General features: G+C 40.9%; 1 pseudogene; it reads right to left on the minus strand.

The window, feature by feature from the left end:
• Window positions 1-6,585: 6,585 nt before the first annotated feature.
• LOC143541334 (small nucleolar RNA R71) lies at window positions 6,586-6,686 on the minus strand (annotated as a pseudogene).
• Between the last annotated feature and the right edge of the window lie 16,064 nt (window positions 6,687-22,750).

The raw sequence follows: 22,750 nt of genomic DNA on the forward strand, positions 1-22,750 counted from the left end.
AAAGAAATAGGATATCTTCTCAGCAAAGGATACCTGAAGGAACTATTTGGGAAAAACAAGAACAAGAGTCAGGATCCTGTCAAGATACCTGAAAGGGCACCTTCTCCTCCACCCGGAGCTAAGGTTGTATCCTTTATCTCGGGAGGATCTGACATCTGTGGAACCTCATATTCAGCAGCTAAGAAGCGTTCAAAAGAAACAAAGATGGACAACGGGGAAATACCTCTCCGCACTTCCACTTTGACAACTCAAAGAATCATATCCTTCGATGAGGAGGATCGATGTGATCTTGTGGATCCCAACCATGATGGTTTGGTGATCACTTTATGTATAGCTAACTGTTTTGTGCGTAGGATACTAGTTAATGGAGGAAGCTCTGTGAACATTATCCAAATGGATGCCTTGAAGAAGATGGATATCCCAGAAACGGAGATTATCCCGAAATCCTCAGTTCTCGTAGGATTCAGTGGCAAGACCAAGAACACTTTGGGAAAGATCAAACTTCCAATATATATTGAAGGAATTAACTCCTTACAAAAATTTTGTGTTATTGACTCATTGTCTTGATGTAATGTGATATTAGGCAGGCCCTGGATCCACAGCATGAAGGCAGTACCCTCAACTTATCATCAATGTGTGAAACTCCCAAGCCCTTGGGGAGTTATCAAAATTGAAAGTGATCAGCAAGATGCCAAGGAATGTTATGCTTCATCTATGAAGTGGACTACGAAGCCTACTCAAGCATAGCAATTACAGAAACAGCCATGGAAGGTCTTGCAAGCAAGAGAACAGGATGTAAAGGAAGTACCTTTGGATCCTCAAGATACTGAGATCAAAGTATTGTTAGGATCAAGTATTCCTGAGGATATTGAGATGGAATTGATATCCTTCCTAAAGAAAAGAGCTTCTACCTTCGCCTGGAAACATGAAGATATGACAGGTATCTCTAAATCTATAATTACTCATAAACTTGGTTTAGATATATCTTTCAGGCCGGTACATCAAAAGCGAAGGAAGTTTGCTCCTGAGAGAAATGTTATCATACAAGAGGAAGTGTAGAAGCTGCTCAAGACCAAAATGATAAGGGAGGTCCATTATCCTAGATGGTTGGCAATCTAGTTGTGGTCCAGAAGAAGAATGGAAAGTGGAGAGTATGTGTGGACTTCATAGACCTGAATAAGGCCTGCCCAAAAGATCCATTTCCACTCCCACACATCGACTCAATGGTGGATGCAACCATTGGCCATGAACTGCTAACCTTCATGGACGCATCCTCATGATTTCAACAGATTCAAATGGAGCCTTCAGATCAAGAAGATACATCCTTCATGACTCCCACAAGTACATACTGTTATACTGCAATGCCTTTTGGACTTAAAAATGCAGGTGCAACATACCAAAGGCTCGTCAACATGATGTTCAAAGACCAATTGGGAGACACAATGGAAGTCTACATAGATGACATGGTTGTAAAATCAAAAAAGGCCGAGGATCATCCCAAAGACTTGGCAATAGCATTTGATATCCTGGATGAATACAACATGAAGTTGAATCCAGCAAAGTGTCACTTTAGGGTCAAAGCAGGAAAATTCCTAGGATACATGGTCACCAAGAGAGGAATAGAAGCAATCCCATAGCAGATCAAGGCTATCCTGGATATCAAATCACCAAGAAATGTCAAAGATGTCCAAAGGTTGACAGGTAGAATAGCTGCTCTCAACAGATTCATCTCAATATCTTCAGAGAAGTGTAAAGACTTCTACGATATCCTGAGGAAGAACCAAAAATTCGAATGGGGAGAGAAGCAAGAAAGGGCATTGGTATCCTTGAAGGAATACTTATTCTCAGCACCACTCCTGATGAAGCCGGTTGATGGTGAACCATTATCCTTGTACTTAGCTGTTTCTGGAAGTGCAATAAGTGTTGTCTTAGTCAAAAAAATCATGAAGGTCAACAGCATCCAATATATTATGTAAGTAAAAGTGTACTAGATGCTGAATCCAGGTATTCTTATCTTGAAAAGTTGATTTTAGCACTTATAATGGCTTCTACTAAATTAAGACATTATTTTGAAACTCATGTTATTCATGTAAAAACTGACTATCCTATTAAAGCTGTTTTGAGAAAACCAGAAATGTCAGGTAGGATGGCAAAGTGGGCTGTGAAGCTTAGTGCATACGATATCTTGTATGAACCAAGGACAGCCATAAAATCTCAGGCACTTGCCGACTTTGTGGTTGGTTTTAGCCAAGATATACTTGAAGAAGTTGAAATGGAAGTTCAACGATTGGACGTCAAGGAAAGTTGGACATTGCATACTGATGGTGCCTCCAACATAAGAGGAACAGGTCTAGATATCCTGCTAAAATCGCCACAGGGGGACATAATACCTCTATCTAGTTTTAGACTACTAATAATGAGGCTGAATATCAAGGAGAGTTGAACTTTGCATACCGATGGTGCCTCCAACATAAGAGGAACAGATCTAGGTATCCTGCTAAAATCGCCACAGGGGGACATAATACATTTATCTATATCTTGTGAATTTTAGACTACTAATAATGAGGCTGAATATGACGCCTTAATAGCTGGTTTGCAATTAGCTAAGGATATGAAGGTCAGGTATCTTCAAGTTTATGTTGATTATTTGTTATTAGCTAATCATTTTAATGGCTCTTATGCAGTGAATGCAGAAAACTTAGTAAAATATTTAGAAATAGTTAAGAAATTAGCTATGTGTTTCGAAACATTTGATATAGTACAGGTACCAAGGGAAGAGAACACTAAAAGCAGATGCCTTAGCAAATTTGGCATCATCTCTCAAGATACTAGATGATGTCAAGATACCTATCGTGCATATCTTGACTCCAGCAACGAAGGAGAACCAAGAAGTCCTGGAGACTTCGAATCCTAAAGATAATCCAATATCCTGGACCCATCCCATAATGCGGTGTCTTCAGGATAACGAGATTCCAGAAGGAGAAAATCCAAGAGCTTTCCGAATGAATGTAACCCAGTATATTATCCTAAATAATACTTTATATAGAAAATCGCTTGCAGGTCCATACTTGAGATGCTTGGAATATCAAGAAGCAGAAGAAGTTCTCAAGGGTATACATGAAGGTGATTGTGGAAACCACACTGGGGGCAGAGCCTTAGTATCCAAGATACTGAGGACAGGTTACTTCTGGCCAACAATGAAGAAGGATGCAATGGATTTCTCCAATAAGTGTTACGCTTGCCAAAGATATAGCAACATATTGCATCAACCAGCTGAACCATTATATCCCCGTGGCCATTTATGAAATGGGGTATAGATATTGTGGGAAAGTTGCCCAAGGCTCCTGGTGGAAAGGTCTTTATGCTGGCTATGAAAGATTACTTCTCCAAGTGGATCAAAGCAGAGGCATTTGTCCAAGTTAAAGAAAAGGATGTGATCTCATTCATCAAACGCAATATCCTGACAAGATTTGGTATCCCGGTAGAGATTGTCTGTGACAATGGATCACAGTTCATCGGTGGTAGAACAACCAACTTTTGTGAAAGTTGGGGAATCAAGATGGTGACTTCAACTCCAGTACATCCTCAAGACAATGGTCAAGCAGAGTCAAGTAACAAGATCATCATCAACAATTTAAAGAATAAATTGGGATCCAAGAAGGGAAAATGGGCTGAAGAACTACCATTTGTTCTTTGGGCTGATAGAACCACTTCAAAAAATGCAACGGGACAAACACCTTTCTCCTTGGTGTTTGGGGCCAAAGCTGTTATCCTTATGGAGATGGTGATCCCCACAGCAAGAACCAGCATCCAAAATACTGAGTCCAACAACCAAAGCCTTACTGAAGACCTAGATACCATTGATGAACTTAGAGATCTCGCCAAGATCAGGATGGCAGCATACCAACAAAGGATAGCCAAGTCCTACAACAAGAATATCAGAATTCGAAGATTCCAAGTAGGAGATATGGTGTTAAGAAAAGCATTCTAGAATACCACTAATTCAGCAGATGGAAAGCTGGCTCCACCACGCATGATTTAAAAATCAAATTTCAAAAATTTTACAGCTGTAAACCATATCTACAACTGTCAAATTTGGGGACAATTGTTAAGCATGACGGGTGGATTGTAGAGCCACCCTTAAGTGTCGTAATTCGAGTTAAAACGTGTGCGTTTATGTATAAATTCAAGGATTTGGATTACTGCACTATGTTGTGTTAACGCATGTACAAATGAGGAAAAAGGTTGCTCGAGTGTTCAGATGAAAATGAACAAGAGAGTCAATGCGGGAAGTCAACTCCCAAGAATTGATAAAGAAAAATGGAATTTTGAACTAGGTCTACCGTAGCTTACTGTAGCCACCGTAAGCTACGCTAGGGGTCTGTCGTAAAAAGCCACCGTAAACAGAAACTTTCCACCGTAGGAACTTCAAGGCTACCGTAGCTAAGGGTAGCCACCGTAGCTTACTGTAGCCTCAGCATTCTGATGTCGGTTACAACTCGAAAGAGTGGTTTTAAAGGACTTTTGGGTTCCATTCTTTGGCATTCCGACTTAGATAATTGTGTGGGGTGATTTTGGTGCTTTGGAACAATATTTTGGGTGTTTCTAATTGAAGGTTAACATCATAATCTTGGATTACTTCGGATTAAACTTGGTATGATGATTTCAATTATGTGTGGCTAAAACTTCTAGTATTTCTCTTGGTTGTAAGGTTATTGCAATACTCTTTTTGTTTATTGTTCTTGCACTTAGATTGATTATCGAATCGTTTAGATTAATATAATTATGTTGTTTGTTTGATTGTTTGTAATTTGTCCATATCGTTTAACCTAGTTTCGTTCTATACGTTCTTGGTGTTGTTAACAATCGAGATTTAGTAGAAGAAATTAGGGTTAAGATTATATTGATTACCAAGTAACGACCTCGCGTTATAGGAATCCGAGTACTTAGTTCTTGATTAATCACAAACAATTACACTTACACGAAATCAAGATATTATGATTTATCCACTAAACTTAAACAAAAGAGTTGCGTAATAACCGAACTCCAAGAGGAATGCTCATTTAATCAATTGTTTACAACCTTCGTTTAGTTTTTTTAGTTTATAAAATCAAATCAAAACCAATTTGAGAATTACTTTTTCGTCATTTACATTTATAATAGCTAATTGTTGAGCTACTTTGTTAACACATATTCCACTAACTCTTCGTGTTCGACACCCACTTACCGCTATCTAGTTAGTTGTAATTGGTTTATTTTTGCGCGAGTCTTCGACCTCGTGTCAAATTTTGGCGCCGTTACCGGGGAGTAGTGCGCAACGTGTGTTATTTTTGTAGTTTTTATTTAAATTGTTATTGTCAGTTTTTCGCGGGTTGTGTTAGTGTGCAGGTACTTACAGGTATATGCATACAAGACGCTCTCGGTCTTCATCACCGTTAGCGTTTGATCCTGAAATCGAGAGAACCTTTCGTCAGAACCGGATTTTACAAAGGGAAAACAAGGTTATTGGGTCGCCAAGCACAAAAAGTCGAACAACTGACACCACAATCATGGCTTCGAAACAAACCGTACCGCTGATGCCACCACCCATTAATTCATCAAACCCACCATCCATTGTACCTATTAGCACCACCAGTTCCACAAATGAACCAAATTCAGTTGTATTTAGCTTTCAACCACCAATCAACCTTCCACCCTTGACAAGTTTTATGCCCATTCAAGGACAATCTTCAAATTCATCACAACAATCACCTTTTCACTCTCAACAATACCCACTTTACAGTCAACAACCATACACATTTTCTCAAGACCCACCCATAACCCATACTTCACCGGGTCAGAGATCGGGCCCGCATTTGTTTGGTGGGCCACGGTATGGTTATGGCAATGAAGGGTATGAAGATTTTGAAGAAGGGTATGCAAGTGGGGTTGATGGGAGTCAATTGAGGATTCAAGGGCAATTCGGGTATGGACCCGAAAGTCAACCGCAAAAACAAGTGCAACAATGGGGTGGACCTCCAATTATTCAAGAACAACCGCAACAACCACAACCATTGCAACAAGTTCCACAACAACCGCAATATCAACAACCTCAATTTCAACAACCAATTCTCCAATCGCAATTTCAACAAAATGTGCAACAAAGGCCTGTTTATCGGCAAATGGGCCAACCAAGAGTACCATTGGGGGGTACCAAGACGTCATGCAAGAGAGATGGTTAGGGGGATTGAAGCTCATTTTTTACCGGTTATCACCAATAACCCGTCTCTGGTGGTTATTCCTCAGAATCAAAATGGAAGAACGTTTGAGGTTAGAACCAATGCGCTCCAAAGTTTACCATAGTATAAAGGTTTAGCAACGAAAGAACCTTATTTTCACTTGGAGGCATATGATTCTATTTGTAACACAATCGGGGGTCAAGGTTTTACACCGGATGAAGTTAAATTGGTTCTATTCCAATTTTCATTAGAAGATAAGGCAAAGAGATGGTTTTACACATTGCCTTCTATATCAATTTATACTTGGGCCGAGATGTAACAAAGATTTTTGGAAGAGTTTTACACGGCCCAAAAGACTAATGATGCAAGACGAAGTTTGAGAAGCTTCCAACAACAATCGGGTGAGATATTTCATGAAGCATTTGAGAGGTTCAATATGATGATCAAGAATTGTCCTCACCATGGTATAGCTCTTTGGGAGTTGTTAAATGCGTTTCATGAAGGGTTGAATGCGGAAGATGAGAGGGATTTAATGTCAACCACAAATGGTACATTCGGTACCAATTATGAACAAGATGATTGGGCATTATTGGAGCAAAGGTCGGTCACATCAAAGAGAAAGGCTCAAACCGCAAGAAGAGCAAGACCGGCAATTGGAAGACCGCAAGTCCATGCCGTAGAAGATGTAGGGGTACAAACCACTAATCAAAGAATTGATGTTTGTACAAATTGCAACAAGTTGGGTCATGTGGCGGATGTGTGTACGGTGGGACAAGCACAAGTGGAGGAGGTGAATGCACTTCAAGGTCAAGGGGGAGGTGGTCGAAATTATAATATGAATTCAAACACTTACCACCCGGGGTTAAAAAATCATCCCAATTTTAGTTATGGGAATCCGGCTACTCAATCCAATTCGAATTTCCATGGGAATCAAGGAAATTATGTTCCATGCCAACAATACAACAATGAAGGCTTTCAAAGTCAATTTCAACAAACAGGAAGTGGTCAAAGTGGGTCTTCGGGTCAAAGTTCTTCAAGTGGGAATGAAGTCATGGATATGCTTAGGATGATGCAACAAGACATGCAAATGAGAAATCAACTTGATGAAGTGCGCATGCAAAAGGATGAAGTTCGTGACAAAGCCATTCAATCGTTGACCACTCAAATGGGTCAACTTGCAACCGATGTTGAGAATTTGAAGAAAAACATCTTGAGCTTAACGAAGGGGAACAACGTTCATATCAATGAGGTAAGTCTTTTACCTAATTTTGGAATTTCTAGTGTTCAAGCTGATCCTACACCATAGTTTGTTGAGGGGGTGGTGGAAGATATTAGTGATGAGATTGAAAATGTTGGTAATTATGAAACAATTTTCCAAAATAACTTTGAATTACAACCGAATGAAACATCTTTTTGTGAAAATTGTTCTTGTGATAAATGTTTAAATGACAAATTAACCAAAATAAGGGATAAGAGGGTTGATAATAATATTATCCCGAGTAAACTTCAAGACCCAAGAGTGCCCCTTTTATCAATCCAAATTGGTGAATTTAAAACTGATCGGACATTGCTAGATCTTGGAGCTTGTGTTAGTATCATGCCCGGTAGTTTATATGATCAGTATGAGTTTGGTCTGATGCAAAAAGTAAGCACCACGTGGTTTTAGCGGATCAAACCCATACACTTTCCCGAGGCATGATATATAATATAATGGTACATGTGGAGGATTTCTGTTACCCAGTTGACTTTTTAGTACTTAATGTGTGTCTAATAACCCTATAAATATAACCCTCACAACTAAGCTTTAATATTAAAACGAAAATCCTAAAACCACACACAACCGGAAAGTGTACCGATCGCAAGTAGTATAGACTTAGGAAGTCCGAGTATCGAACACGTGGACACGTAAGACGCCAACGATCACTAACCCTAGACAAGACCTACCTTAGAATAATATTTAATTGATTTTTGATTTTTAATTACTTAACTGAACTAACAAGACTGACTGACAAAAGTTACCTAAAATAGACAACTTAACGGAAAACTAACTGAGTTGACTTCGGATGGAGAAAAACGTCTACGTAGGTCTGAATCAAATTGTAGGCCTAACAAGCTAATGGATTGGATGACTTCAAGACACCGGTCCCTAAAGATGACACGACTAAGGATCGCTCGGGCTCACTGGATTACCTCTCAGTCTCACTCAACAAGCCTAAACTACTCAAAATCGCCTAAAACGACCAAACCGGGAAATAATTGCTAACGTGTTCTAATGAAGGATCACCTCTCGGTCTCACCAACACTCGACCCTAATGGTAATGAATACTACACAACCAAGGATAGAGGAACAATTCAACTTAAACCAAAATAGATCAACTAGTCGCTCAAACTTCCTAAACCTGACAATAAACGAACTCGCTCTCGCGCAATCCCTATTCTAGCATGCAAAGGCAATGAGACGACCCTACTTCCTATCACCTCTCAGTCTCAAGAAAGATGTTTAACCGCTGTACTTTAATCACAAATTCACGCAACAAAAACCTACGGTTGTTCCTACCGCAAACAAACCCTAAACACAAAGTCTAGAATCAAATAATGCACCGATCAATCAACACACAACTAATTAACCGACACACGGGGTTCAAGCAATGAATAACCAAAATTTCCAGCCACTAAACATAACCTATTTCAAGTCCAAATCAAACTTTACAATAGCAATTCAATTCCATCCATTAAACTCATCAAAACTCAACAATTTTCATCTTCCCTAGGTAGAACTAACAAGTTTAGCCGAACATAGTTTTTGGACAGCAGCTAATGATCAAATAAAACATCATAAAACTCCTACTAATCATCTCAAATATCATTCAACAATTAACAATACTCATAAACAATTCAATCTCTCAATCAATTGCAAAAACTAGTAAACAATTGAACAAGATAATCAAAGTAATGAACAATATGAAAAGATAAAGGATATATGATGAATTCCCGGCCGTTCCTTGCTGTGTAGACTGATGTCGAACCTTCCCGAGGCTTGGTTCTTGTGTCTTCTTCCTTCCCTAGCCGCTACACGATCAAACCCTAGCTCCAAAAAAACTTTTTCTCTTTTTTTCTTTTTCCTCCTGCTGCGATCGGAACCCCTGTAGCAGCTTAGGGTTTTTATTTTTTTTATATAATATAATATAATATGGTCTTGGGCCTCCATGATGCATACAGGTCGGGCCTTAAGTTGTTTACTAGAAAACGTATGCGTAAAATGCTCGTAGAATGCTCGAAAAGTCCCGGTTTCTTCCTTTCTTTTACCCAAAACCAACAAGATTAATAAATGTATGTAAAACCTATCTATAACGAGTTAAAACATATAAAATATAATATAATACGTAGATAAAACGTGCAGAAAATACGAGTGTTTTACAACACATCAAATATCCCCACACTTAAGACTTTTTCGTCCCTGAAAAAGAATACTACACATGATCATACCCGAGTTCAACCGACAACTCTTGGTTTTATTTATTTACTTTTATTATTAATATTTTTTTTTCTTTTTAAAGTATTATAACAAGTGACCCGTTACCCCTTCCAACTTTCACCTAATAAGCCAGATCAGGTCGATTGCCGGTATTTCTGTCCACTTTAAACCCATGCCCCTAATACTTACCGAGGCAAATAAGGCGTGACAATTCTATTAATTTGTATGACTAAGTGGAACCCACACCTAAAAGCCTTGCTGCCACTTCACCAATTCCATTATGGTTTTATCGGGCCGAGCCACCCCAACTTGACTTAAACCTTTTGCCACATGATTAAAACATTTCGACTCGAATACAACCTATAAACTCTAGCTTGGTCAAGATCGACCGACAGTAGTTTCCTTCACGGTGGTTTTGATTTAAAATATTTTTTTTTCTGCCTTTGGCTGTTTGCATTTTTTTTAAATACACCATGTTGGACGAAACTACAGAAATGCATCAAGGCTTAGATCTGCGCCACCGCGCAACAGAGGGCCGAGCAAAACTGTCTTCTGCTAGCATCAACGTTCAGGTCTGCGCCACCGCGCAACAAAGTACGGAGCTTCACAGGAATAGACACATATACAAAAGATTATAATATACAGACGATCATGCGACTCGAGGCTTGAGTATGACCCGACTTTTGATTCCAGTCCTGTCACGAGCTTAGTTAAACAAACAAAACCCATACGATGTTTCCCACTATAGTCAGGCCATTTAAGAGGTTCAATTAGGTCAACAACCAAACCACCCTTTCATTCTCAAAGGCTGAGCCTACCGACACACGATTATTGAGTCTAAACCGTTCGGTTACCATACATTACGTGCGGGTTTAATGGGCGCTATTCTTATTTATTATATATATATATATATATATATTATGAAAACACCAAGAAGTTATGAAACAAACACTATTCGGTAATAATATCATCTCTTGTTTAACGTAGAGAAAAAAAATTTCAAGGGACTATTTTTTTTTATTTTTTTTTTTAAATATTTTTTCAAATTTTTATTTTATTTTATTTTATTTTATTTTTTTATTATTATTTTTTAAAATTTTCCTACAACTAAGTAAAATAAACCCCATCCCCACACTTAGAACGAAATCGTCCTCGATGAGTATAAGGAAAAGAGTTAAAAATAAAACAGAAAATAAAAATAAAGTATACAAGACTAAAACAAAGAACGGGTTACTCCCCTGGTTTGTGTGCAGAATCTTCAACAGCTGAGTAGTGTCCAAACGACCGTTTAGCATTTCATTCGCGGCCGCAACCTCGGGAGAACCTGTCCACAACGCCATCGTAGCTACTATGCGCAATATGTAACCTGCAAAACTCAAACTCGCTCGCATGTAGCGGCGTACAATACGGAAAACAGAAACATAAAGAAAAAAAAACATTTTTTTTTGTATATAAATAGGATACTCCTTAAATCGACCAACTCGAATGGAGATTGGGTACGAGCGGTTTCATCTTGGAACAACATGAAATAGAAAATAAACAAAGAAAACAGATAGCATCACACAAATACATACATACAAACTCTACAACTCGGGCAGTCTCCCGAGTGTGCATCCATCGCGTCTAGGTCACGGAGAGCGCGTCAAGGTAGAATACCTCTACCGTCTGATCAGTCACAGGCTCTCCTATGTAGTGCTTCAATCTATGACCGTTCACCTTAAACTTCCCACCTTTATCCTTTATTTCAACGGTGCCGTACGGGAAGACCTCGGTGACCGTGAACGGTCCCGACCATCGGGATTTCAACTTTCCCGGGAATAACCTCAACCGGGAGTTATACAATAAAACCAAATCCCCACACTTGAACTGCTTGCTACCCTTCAACTTCCTATCGTGCAGTTCCTTCGTCCGCTCCTTATACCTAAATGACTGCGCGTAAGCGTGATCTCTCAGCTCCTCTAACTCGTGCAACTGGTGGAAACGAGTGCTCTCTGCGGCAGAAATATCAAAGTTGACCCTCTGTAGGGCCCAAGAAGCACGGTGCCCCAACTCGACAGGCAGGTGACAGGCCTTACCATAAATCATCCGAAATGGTGTGGAACCGGTCGGAGTCTTGTAGGCTGTACGGAAGGCCCACAACGCGTCATCCAACTTGTCGGACCAATCCCGACGATTTGAACCAACCGTTTTCTCAAGAATACGTTTGATCCCCCGGTTACTCACCTCTACCTGCCCACTAGTTTGTGGGTGGTAGGCGGTTGCAAGCCGATGGGTGACCCCATAGCGACGCAACGCCTTCTCCATCTGCGCATTGCAGAAGTGAGTTCCTCTATCACTGATCAACGAGCAAAAAGGCTCTTGAGAAAACGTAGTACAACTCGGGCATCATTAGTGGGTAAGGCCTTGGTCTCAACCCACTTCGAGACATAATCGACCGCCACGAGTATATACTTGTTCCCACGCGAAGATGGAAACGGTTCCATGAAATCAATGCCCCAAACATCAAAAACCTCACAAACCTGAATAGCATTCTGGGCCATTTCATTTCGCGAAGAAATGTTGCCGACCCGCTGGCAACGATCACAACTCCTCATAAAAGCGTGCGCATCTTTAAAAATCGAAGGCCAATAGAATCCACAATCAAACACCTTCTTTGCCGTCAAACTCGCACCGTGGTGACCTCCTGTCGGTCCAACATGGCAATGGCTCAGAATCTGTCATCCCTCCTTAACGTCAACACACCTCCTGATCAACTGGTCAGCACCTACATGAAAAAGACACGGGTCGTCCCACAGGTAAAACTTAGCATCAGCAAAGAATTTCTTCTTTTGATGGTTAGACATCTTCGGGTAGAACCCGTCAGCAAGATAGTTCGCAAAGTCGGCGAACCATGGGAAACCCTCATCCTGAGCCGAAACAAACATATGACTCTCTGTAGGAAAGTGGTCATTAATCCTGACCCCCGGCTCTCCTAACTCAGCTCCCACAAGACGCGAAAGATGATCGGCCGCCACATTCTCGGCCCCCTTCTTATCATGGATTTCAATATCAAACTCTTGAAGCAACAGGATCCATCGGATAAGGCGTGGTTTAGCATCCTGTTTGCTAAAGAGATAACGAATGGCGGAATGATCCGTGTACACAATCGTCTTGGACAGAACAAGATAAGACCTGAATTTGTCGAATGCAAACACCACAGCTAAAAGCTCTTTCTCGGTGGTGGTGTAACTCTCCTGTGCACCATTCAGGGTCCGGCTAGCATAGTAAATCGGATGGAAGTGTTTATCCTTCCGCTGTCCAAGAACCGCTCCGACTGCAAAGTCGCTCGCATCACACATCAACTCAAAGGGAAGCGACCAGTCGGGAGCAATCATGATCGGGGCGTTAACGAGTTTGTCTTTTAAAAGATCAAACGCCTCGATACACTGCTCATAAAACACGAACGGGGCATCCTTCTCTAAGAGTTTGGTCATGGGTCTCGCAATCTTAGAAAAGTCTTTAATGAACCGGCGATAGAACCCAGCATGACCCAGAAAACTCCGGATGGATCTCACGGAAGTGGGCGGGGGAAGATTAGAGATGGTATCGACCTTCGCTCGGTCAACCTCTATCCCCGCACTCGAAATACGATGCCCCAAAACGATGCCCTCGCGTACCATGAAGTGACACTTCTCCCAGTTAAGTACTAGGTTGGTGTCAACGCATCGGGCCAACATCCTCTCGAGGTTAGAGAGACACTGATCGAAAGAACTCCCAAACACAGAAAAATCATCCATGAACACCTCCATAGAGTCCTCGATCATGTCATGAAATATAGCCACCATGCACCTCTGAAATGTGGCTGGAGCGTTACACAGTCCGAACGGCATACGTTGATAGGCAAACGTACCGTATGGGCAGGTAAACGTGGTTTTCTCCTGGTCATCGGGAGCAATAGGAATCTGAAAGTACCCGGAGAAACCATCTAAGAAGCAGTAGTACTGCTGACCTGCCAAACGCTCCAACATCTGATCAATGAAAGGTAGAGGAAAGTGGTCTTTCCTCGTGGCATCATTCAGTCTGCGGTAATCGATGCAGACTCTCCAACCGGTCACAGTCCTAGTGGGAATCAGCTCGTTCCTTTCATTGGTGACGACAATCATGCCACCCTTTTTGGGAACCACTTGGACTGGACTAACCCACGAACTATCGGAAATGGGGAAAATGATCCCCGCATCAAGGAGTTTGATGATCTTCTTCTTCACGACCTCCTGCATCTTCGGATTAAGCCGCCGCTGCGGCTGAACGACAGTCCTATAATTGTCCTCCATGAGGATTTTATGCGTGCAAAACGAAGGGTTGATACCCTTGATGTCGATAATCTTCCATGCAATGGCTTCCTTGTGCTCCCGAAGCACCCTCAACAATCTCTCTCTCTCGACCTCCGTCAAAGCAGATGCGACAATAACCGGTAAATTCCTCTCTTCATCCAAAAATGCGTACTCCAGATGGGCAGGTAACTCCTTAAGCTCTAAGGAAGGAGGGGGGCTCTCGACAGAAGGTCGGTCCATCGGATCGTCACGTACGATCTCAGCAGATACTTCAGACTCAGGGTGATGTGACTCAGCGTCATCTTCCGTTGACTGATCGGTCATGGCAACCATCTCAATCTCCGGAATGTCCCTATCGAGAATCTGAGTGTCAGAGGCAGATCCTCCACAGATCTCGCTGAAAAACTCCCCAACATGTTCCATGATGGTATCAATAAAGTACAGGGAGTCATCAGTAGACTTGGGGTGTTTCAGTGACTGTCGAACGTCAAAGGTGACGTTCTCATCCACAACTCTCAAAATCAACTTACCCTCACAGACGTCGATCAACGCCTGTGCAGTGGCAAGGAATGGTCGGCCTAAAATCAGTGGTACGCTATCATCGTCGTTCATGTCCAGAATGACAAAGTCCACCGGAAAGATGAACTTGTCGACACGAACCAGCATGTTCTCGACCACCCCTCGAGGGTATTTCACAGAACGATCAGCAAGCTGGATACTCATCCTGGTAGGCCTCGGTTCGCCTAAACCCAGCTTGCGATACACAGAATACGGCATGAGATTAATGCTGGCACCGAGATCAGCCAGCGCATGAATAACCGTATCATCACTCAAGATGCAGGGAATCGTGAAACTCCCTGGATCGCCATCTTTTCCGGTAATTTTCGCTGTAAGACAGCAGAACAGCTAGCACTCAATGGGATGGAAGCGACCTCAGCAAGCTTCTCCTTATTCGAAAGAATAACCTTGAGGAATTTCGCGTGTTTAGGCATCTGAGTCAGTGCCTCAAGGAAAGGAATGTTAAGGTGAAGCTGCTTCAAAAGATCAAGAAATTTGGAACTCTGTCTCGGCGGAGTCTTCCGGGGTATGGTACTCTGGGCTTGTAGACTCTCGGCGGCTCACTCGGTAGCTGCTGTCTCTCGGCCTGTGCTGAACTCCCTGGGCTGCTTCTCCGATGCACCTGGGCCGGTGGAGATTCCATATGAATCTCCTCATCCACCTGCTCCTCTACAACTACTGCAGGCTCCTCGACTACTCCTCTCTGCTGAATCCCGGGCTCCTCTCATGCCCCTGCACCGCTCCTTGTTGTCATAGCTTTAGCGAATCCCTTTGAGTTCTGCTCGGTGTTACTTGGTAGTGAACCCTGCGGCCTCTCGTTCAACCTACTCGCTATCTCTCCCATCTGCCGCTCGAGACTTTGAATCGACGCTCCCTGATTCCTCATGAACTGCTCGTGCTCTCGAAGCTTCTCCTGCGTCTCCTTGTGTCGGGAATCCTCTCGTGACATAAGCTGTGACAGCATATGTGTTTGTTGCGCCATCATCTCCTCCAAAGTGGGCTTCTTTTCCCCACTGCTCGCTCCCTCACCGGCATCCTGAAATAGGCTCTGACGTTGCTGAAAACCGGACTGGTTGCCGCTCCTCCAGTTGAAGTTTTGATTTCCCCTCCATCCCGAATTATACGAATTGAAAGAATTTGGATTTCGGTTTGGATTTCCTACGAAGTCTACGGCCTCCTCTTGGGAACTGACTGGGCACTGAACGGTATCATGCCCCTCTCTGCAGCTCACACAACTTACCCTTCGTCTGCATATCCTTCACCATCTTCGCCAACGCCTCGACCTGTGCCGTCAGTACGGTGGTCGTGTCCACCGAATGCATGCCTCGTGAGATGGAATCGATGGTCTTGCCTCCTCTGGCGGGTGGTCTCTGTTACCCACTCATAGCTAACCCATTGAATAAAGCGATACACTCATCGGGGTCCTTTGTTGTCAATAGATTTCCTCCCGCCGCCGTGTCAAGCATACTCTGCGTCGCGTATGTCACTCCATTGTAGAACTTTTCGACGACCGCCCAATCTTGCAAGCCGTGGTTGGGGCACAACGCTAATAGATTCTTGAACCGCTCCCAGGTCTCGTAAAAACTCTCTGTGTCCTCCATCTGAAAAGAATGTATCTGGTTACGCAAACGGGCGGCCTTAGCCGGAGGATCGTATTTTTCAAGAAATTGGGTCTGCATGGCAGCCCAAGTAGCTATAGAGCCCTATGGGAGGGACTCGAGCCACAGACTCGCTTGATCAGCGAGTGAAAACGGAAAGACGTGGAGCTTAACGGCGTCTTCGGAAACGCCCGCAAGATGGAAAGTGTCGCAAATACGCACGATGCGAGTGAGATGGGAGTGCGGGTTCTCATGAAGCAACCCGTGAAACTGAGCAGAATGAGCAATGGTATTCAGAATGTTCGACGGGATCTGCCAGTTCGTCGCAACTCCAATGGCGGGTGGTGCGATGCTGGATCTCGCGCCAGCATTGGCCGGTCGGCCCGGTCCGCAACTGTCCTCCTCGGTGGTGGAATGTCACCCATGATCCTATCCCTATCGTCGGGGTCAACGGATGAAGAAGTGGACGAGGGTGAAACGGGACGATGTCTCTCACGAAACTCTCTCTCTGGCTCGGGAAATGCTTCAGTGGCGGGTGGTCCACGAGATCGAGTCTGTCGCATAAATACTATAATTAGAAATAAGATTATCTAAACTATTCTAACAAATAAGTAAAAATAAAACAAAAAATAATTACAAGTAGCACAAAATATAAGTCCTAACTCGGATTGCTCTCAAAACGCCTAAAACCGTGTCCCCGGCAACGGCGCCAAAAACTTGATGTGTGTCTAATAACCCTATAAATATGACCCTTAAAACTAAGCTTTAATATTAAAACGAAAATCCTAAACCACACACAACCGGCAAGTGTACCGATCGCAAGTAGTATAGACTTAGGAAGTCCGAGTATCGAACACGTGGACACGTAAGATGCCAACGATCACTAACCCTAGACATGACCTACCTTAGAATAATATTTAATTGATTTTTGATTTTTAATTACTTAACTGAACTAACAAGACTGACTGACAAAAGTTACCTAAAATAGACAACTTAACGGAAAACTAACTGAGTTGACTTCGGATGGAGAAAAACGTCTACCTTGGTCTGAATCAAATTGTAGGCCTAACAAGCTAATGGATTGGATGACTTCAAGACACCGGTCCCTAAAGATGACACGACTAACGCTCGGGCTCACTGGATTACCTCTCGGTCTCACTCAACAAGCCTAAACTACTCAAAATCGCCTAAAACGACCAAACCGGGAAATAATTGCTAACGTGTTCTAATGAAGGATCACCTCTCGGTCTCACCAACACTCGACCCTAATGGTAATGAATACTACACAACCAAGGATAGAGGAACAATTCAACTTAAACCAAAATAGATCAACTAGTCGCTCAAACTTCCTAAACCTGACAAGAAACGAACTCGCTCTCGCGCAATCCCTATTCTAGCATGCAAAGGAAATGAGACGACCCTACTTCCTATCACCTCTCGGTCTCAAGAAAGATTTTTAACCGCTGTACTTTAATCACAAATTCACGCAACAAAACCCTACGGTTGTTCCTACCGCAAACAAACCCTAAACACAAAGTCTAGAATCAAATAATGCACCGATCAATCAACACACAACTAATTAACCGACACACGGGGTTCAAGCAATGAATAACCAAAATTTCCAACCACTAAACATAACCTATTTTAAGTCCAAATTAAACTTTACAATAGCAATTCAATTCCATCCATCAAACAATCCATTAAACTCATCAAAACTCAACAATTTTCATCTTCCCTAGGTAGAACTAACAAGTTTAGCCGAACATAGTTTTTGGACAGCAGCTAATGATCAAATAAAACATCATAAAACTCCTACTAATCATCTCAAATATCATTCAACAATTAACAATACTCATAAACAATTCAATCTCTCAATCAATTGCAAAAACTAGTAAACAATTGAACAAGATAATCAAAGTAATGAACAATATGAAAAGATGAAGGATATATGATGAATTCCCGGCCGTTCCTTGCTGTGTAGACTGATGTCAAACCTTCCCGAGGCTTGGTTCTTGTGTCTTCTTCCTTCCCTAGCCGCTACACGATCAAACCCTAGCTCCAAAAAAACTTTTTCTCTTTTTTCTTCTTCCTCCTGCGGCGATCGGAACCCCTGTAGCAGCTTAGGGTTTTTATTTTTTTTATATAATATAATATAATATGGTCTTGGGCCTCCATGATGCATACAGGTCGGGCCTTGAGTTGTTTACTTGAAAACGTATGCGTAAAATGCTCGTAGAATGCTCGAAAAGTCCCGGTTTCTTCCTTTCTTTTACCCAAAACCTACAAGATTAATAAATGTATGTAAAACCTATCTAAAACGAGTTAAAACGTATAAAATATAACATAATACGTCGATAAAACGTGCAGAAAATACGATTGTTTTACAACACATCAGTACTTGATTATGCTAAAAATGTAACTAATACGCAACCCACAGTCATATTGGGTAGACCCTTCCTCGCCACTTCACTTGCAGTAATTGATTGTGCTAAGGGGACACTGGGGATTAAATGTGGGAATCGTGATAAACGGTTATTATTATTGAAAATACTACTTACCCTCTCATTGATAAGGAAAGCCTGAAGGCGGATTTTGTTAACAAGTGTGCATCCTTGAGAAAGGATCACACGGAAATGGAGTGTTTTGTGATTAACAGGTCAGTTGATAAGAATGAAGTTGAGCATCAACAGAGTGACAAGGTGGCAGAAAAATGTGGCCGACCAAGGAAGACGAAAGTGTGACATCCACCTAACCTGAATGATCCAGGGTGGAGGATGAGGATGTTCGGGCCAGACCCTGGTTTGCCAGAAGATTGGCAACAGCTTCTTGAAAAAGAGCGTGCTTTTTGTATATTTTCATTTTTATTTTGTTTTATAATTTCTAGTTTGTTTGTTATTAATGGTATTTTAAGTTACCATCTTAGCAAAAACCAAGTGTGGGAAATTCTTATGGATTTCTCTTTGACATATGTTGGGGGAATTTTTCGTTTTCCCAAAAATCCTACATGGAGAACAATGTATCTCAAGTGTGGGAATGAGGGATGAATATCAAATAATAATAATAATAATAATAATAATAATAATAATAATAATAATAATAATAATAATAATAATAAATAAAAATATTTTTATAAAATAAAAATAAAGAAATAAAAAGAAAATTTGAAAGAAAAACCGGAAAGTGGAGAGATGGCGGGGTAAAGTTTTGGTCCATTTTCATCGTCACAATTCCTTTAAAATTAAGTATGCTTAATTGTGTTAAAAATGAGATCGAGTAGTATTTTAGTCAAGGTTAGCATGCTTTCGGTATAATAGCCTGCATAACATGTCCATATTCACTTGAGTTTGGGGAAAATAAAGAGCGGTGATGGAATGGTTATTCTCCGTTAGAACTTGTACTATTAATGCATTTCGAGACCTTAGCTTGGCATAAGTGCAAAAGTGATAGAGGCAATTAGGTTGAAGCCTCGTCTGGATGAGCGCGAGTTTGGGTTTTGGGGGTTGGGCCTCATACATTACACATATGAGGGAGGGCAATGAGAGGGGCGGGGGGTTGGTTCCTTTAGTAGACTTATTTGGACTTATTCCTCTTATTTAATTAACCCCGATGTATGTTGTGAGACAATCCGGCCTGATAGGTTTTTCTTTGTAATTGTATTTGTTTTTCTATTAATCAATAGAGAGTAGTAGATTTCATGTTTATGTACAAGTCGATGTTAAAAAAAATGATGAAAAACAAAAAATAAAAAAAAGAAAGAAAGAAAAAGAAAAAAAAAAGAAAAAATTGGGATTCAATATCCAAAGTGATGAGTATCGAGTTTGTAATGCAAGTTGGTAGTGTATATAGTAGTTTATTTTATTGCTTATTTAGTTTTGATGTGACAAGCCGGATCGGATCAGGTGATCACTTTCAATATTCCCATTCCATACCTTCACACCTGGCCCCATTACAACCCGTTTTAAGACCTCATGATTTGCATCTGTGTTAAAGCATGAATAGGTGGAGATTTGACGGTGGCACAAGCGTATGCGAGGAGAATTGAGTATTATTGGAAAATATGGAACAATCACCGATAAGAGAGTTAATGAGTGACGGTGTGTTATGTGTGAATAAAAACCGAAAGCATGTTAAGGTTGACTAAAATTCTATGTTTTAAATATAATACTTAACATATTTTCCAATAATACTCAATTCTTGTTAGGCTTGTTGGTATGATTGGGGACCTTGACTAACCTGGGCTTGTTGGTATGTTTGGTGGGGTTATGGTTTAAAACAATTGATATGAAGTGTTGCTTGGGGGCAAGCAATGTGTAAGTGTGGGAATGTGACGGGTGGAGTGCAGAGCCACCCTTAAGTGTCGTAATTCAAGTTAAAACATGTGCGTTTATGTATAAATTCAAGGATTTGGATTACTACACTATGTTGTGTTAATGCAGGTACAAATGAGGAGAAAAGGTTGCTCGAGTGTGTTCAGATGAAAAGGAATAAGAGAGTCAACGCGGGAAATCAACACCCAAGAATTGATAAAGAAAAAATGGAATTTTGAACTGGGTCTACCGTAGCTTACGGTAGCCACCGTAAGCTACGCTAGGGGTCTGCCGTAAAAAGCCACCGTAATCAGACACTTTCCACCGTAGGAACTTCAGGGCAGCTTACTGTAGCCTCAGCCTTCTGATGTCGGTTACAACTCGAAAAAGTGGTTTTAAAGGACTTTTGGGTTCCATTCTTTGGCATTCCGACTTAGATAATTGTGTGGGGTGAATTTGGTGCTTTGGAACAATATTTTGGGTGTTTCTAATTGAATATTAACATCATAATCTTGGATTACTTTGGATTAAACTTGGTATGATGATTTCAATTATGTGTGGCTAAAACTTCTAGTATTTCTCTTGATTGTAAGGTTATTTCAATACCCTTTTTGTTTATTGTTCTTGCACTTGGATTGATTATCGAATCGTTTAGATTAATATAATCATGTTGTTCGTTTGATTGTTTGTAATTTGTCCATATCGTTTAACCTAGTTTTGTTCTATACGTTCTTGGTGTTGTTAACAATCGAGATTTAGTAGAAGAAATTAGGGTTAAGATTATATTGATTGATTACCAAGTAACGACCTTGCGTTCTAGGAATCCGAGTACTTAGTTTTTGATTAATCACAAACAATTACACTTACACGAAATCAAGATATTATGATTTATCCACTGAACTTAAACAAAAGAGTTGCGTAATAACCGAACTCCAAGAGGAATGCTCATTTAATAAATTGTTTACAACCTTCGTTTAGTTTATTTAGTTTATAAAATCAAATCAAAACCAATTTGAGAATTACTTTTTCGTCATTTACATTTATAATAGCTAATTGTTGAGCTACTCTGTTAACACATATTCCACAAACTCCTCGTGTTCGACAACCACTTACCGCTATCTAGTTAGTTGTAATTGGTTTATTTTGCGCGAGTCTTCGACCTCGTGTCAGGGCATGGATTTTCAGTATCCTCAACAAACGTTATATTCAGAACAAGTCTAGGATGCGGTATCCTCTAAGGTAACAGGTATCCTAATTATGTTATATAACTAACGCATTGTCTGCTACTTTCCTTGTTTACCAGGTCAAAGATAGTTGCATAAATTCCCCAAAGACTCGCACTTTCGGTTAATAAAGCATGGCAAGAAAGGAAACGTGCTGATTAGAAGGTTAACGGCTAATTGGACTGATTCCTTAGTTTCCTAAATTATAGGCAATAGTTGTTAGGCTTTGTTTATTATAAATAGAGCTCTAAACATTGATCATAACACACACTCTAGCACTCGAGAACTTACTAGTACTCGCATTCTCTGTAATCACGATCAAGTTTGAGTTCCACACTTGTAATCACCTTTATTATTAATAAACCGGTGGTGATAGTTTTCGCCACCCGTGGTTTTTTTCTTGTTATCCTAAGGATAGCAGGTTTTTTCCTCGCAACAAATCTCTGTGTTCATACTATCTTTACAAGCACCTAGTCCCGATTTACTAAATTGGTTACGAAATCACTGTTGTTAATTTTTGACCAAAACAGAGGGAGTAAATTCTATTCAAAAATTTTGTGTTATCAATTCCTTTTCTCGTTGAAATGTATTCTTGGCAGGCCTTGGATACACAAAATGAAGGCGGTTCCCTCTACCTACCACCAATGTGTAAAACTGCTTTAAGTGCAGTCCTGGTAAAGGATCACGAAGGTAACCAACACCCTATTTACTATGTAAGTAAAAGTCCCCTCGATGCTGAGTCCAGGTACTCTCATTTAGAAAAACTTATTCTTGCTTTAATCATGGCTTCAATTAAGTTAAGACATTATTTTGAAACTCATACTATTATTGTAAAAACTAATTATCCCATGAAGAATGTCCTTAGAAAACCGGAAATATCGGGTAGAACGGCCAAATGGGATGTGAAATTAAGTGAATATGATATTCGATATAAGCCTATAAATGCGATTCACAGGCACTAGCAGACTTTGTGGCTGATTTCAGTAGTGACATAGAAGAACAAGCCAATCTTGAAGTTCAACAGCTTGAAGAGACCAAGGATCCTTGGACACTCTTCACTG

This window comes from Bidens hawaiensis, unplaced genomic scaffold (assembly GCF_021521415.1).
Source record: "Bidens hawaiensis isolate Kalapana, Puna unplaced genomic scaffold, B.hawaiensis_p1.1 tig00012550_1, whole genome shotgun sequence".
NCBI lineage: Eukaryota > Viridiplantae > Streptophyta > Magnoliopsida > Asterales > Asteraceae > Bidens > Bidens hawaiensis.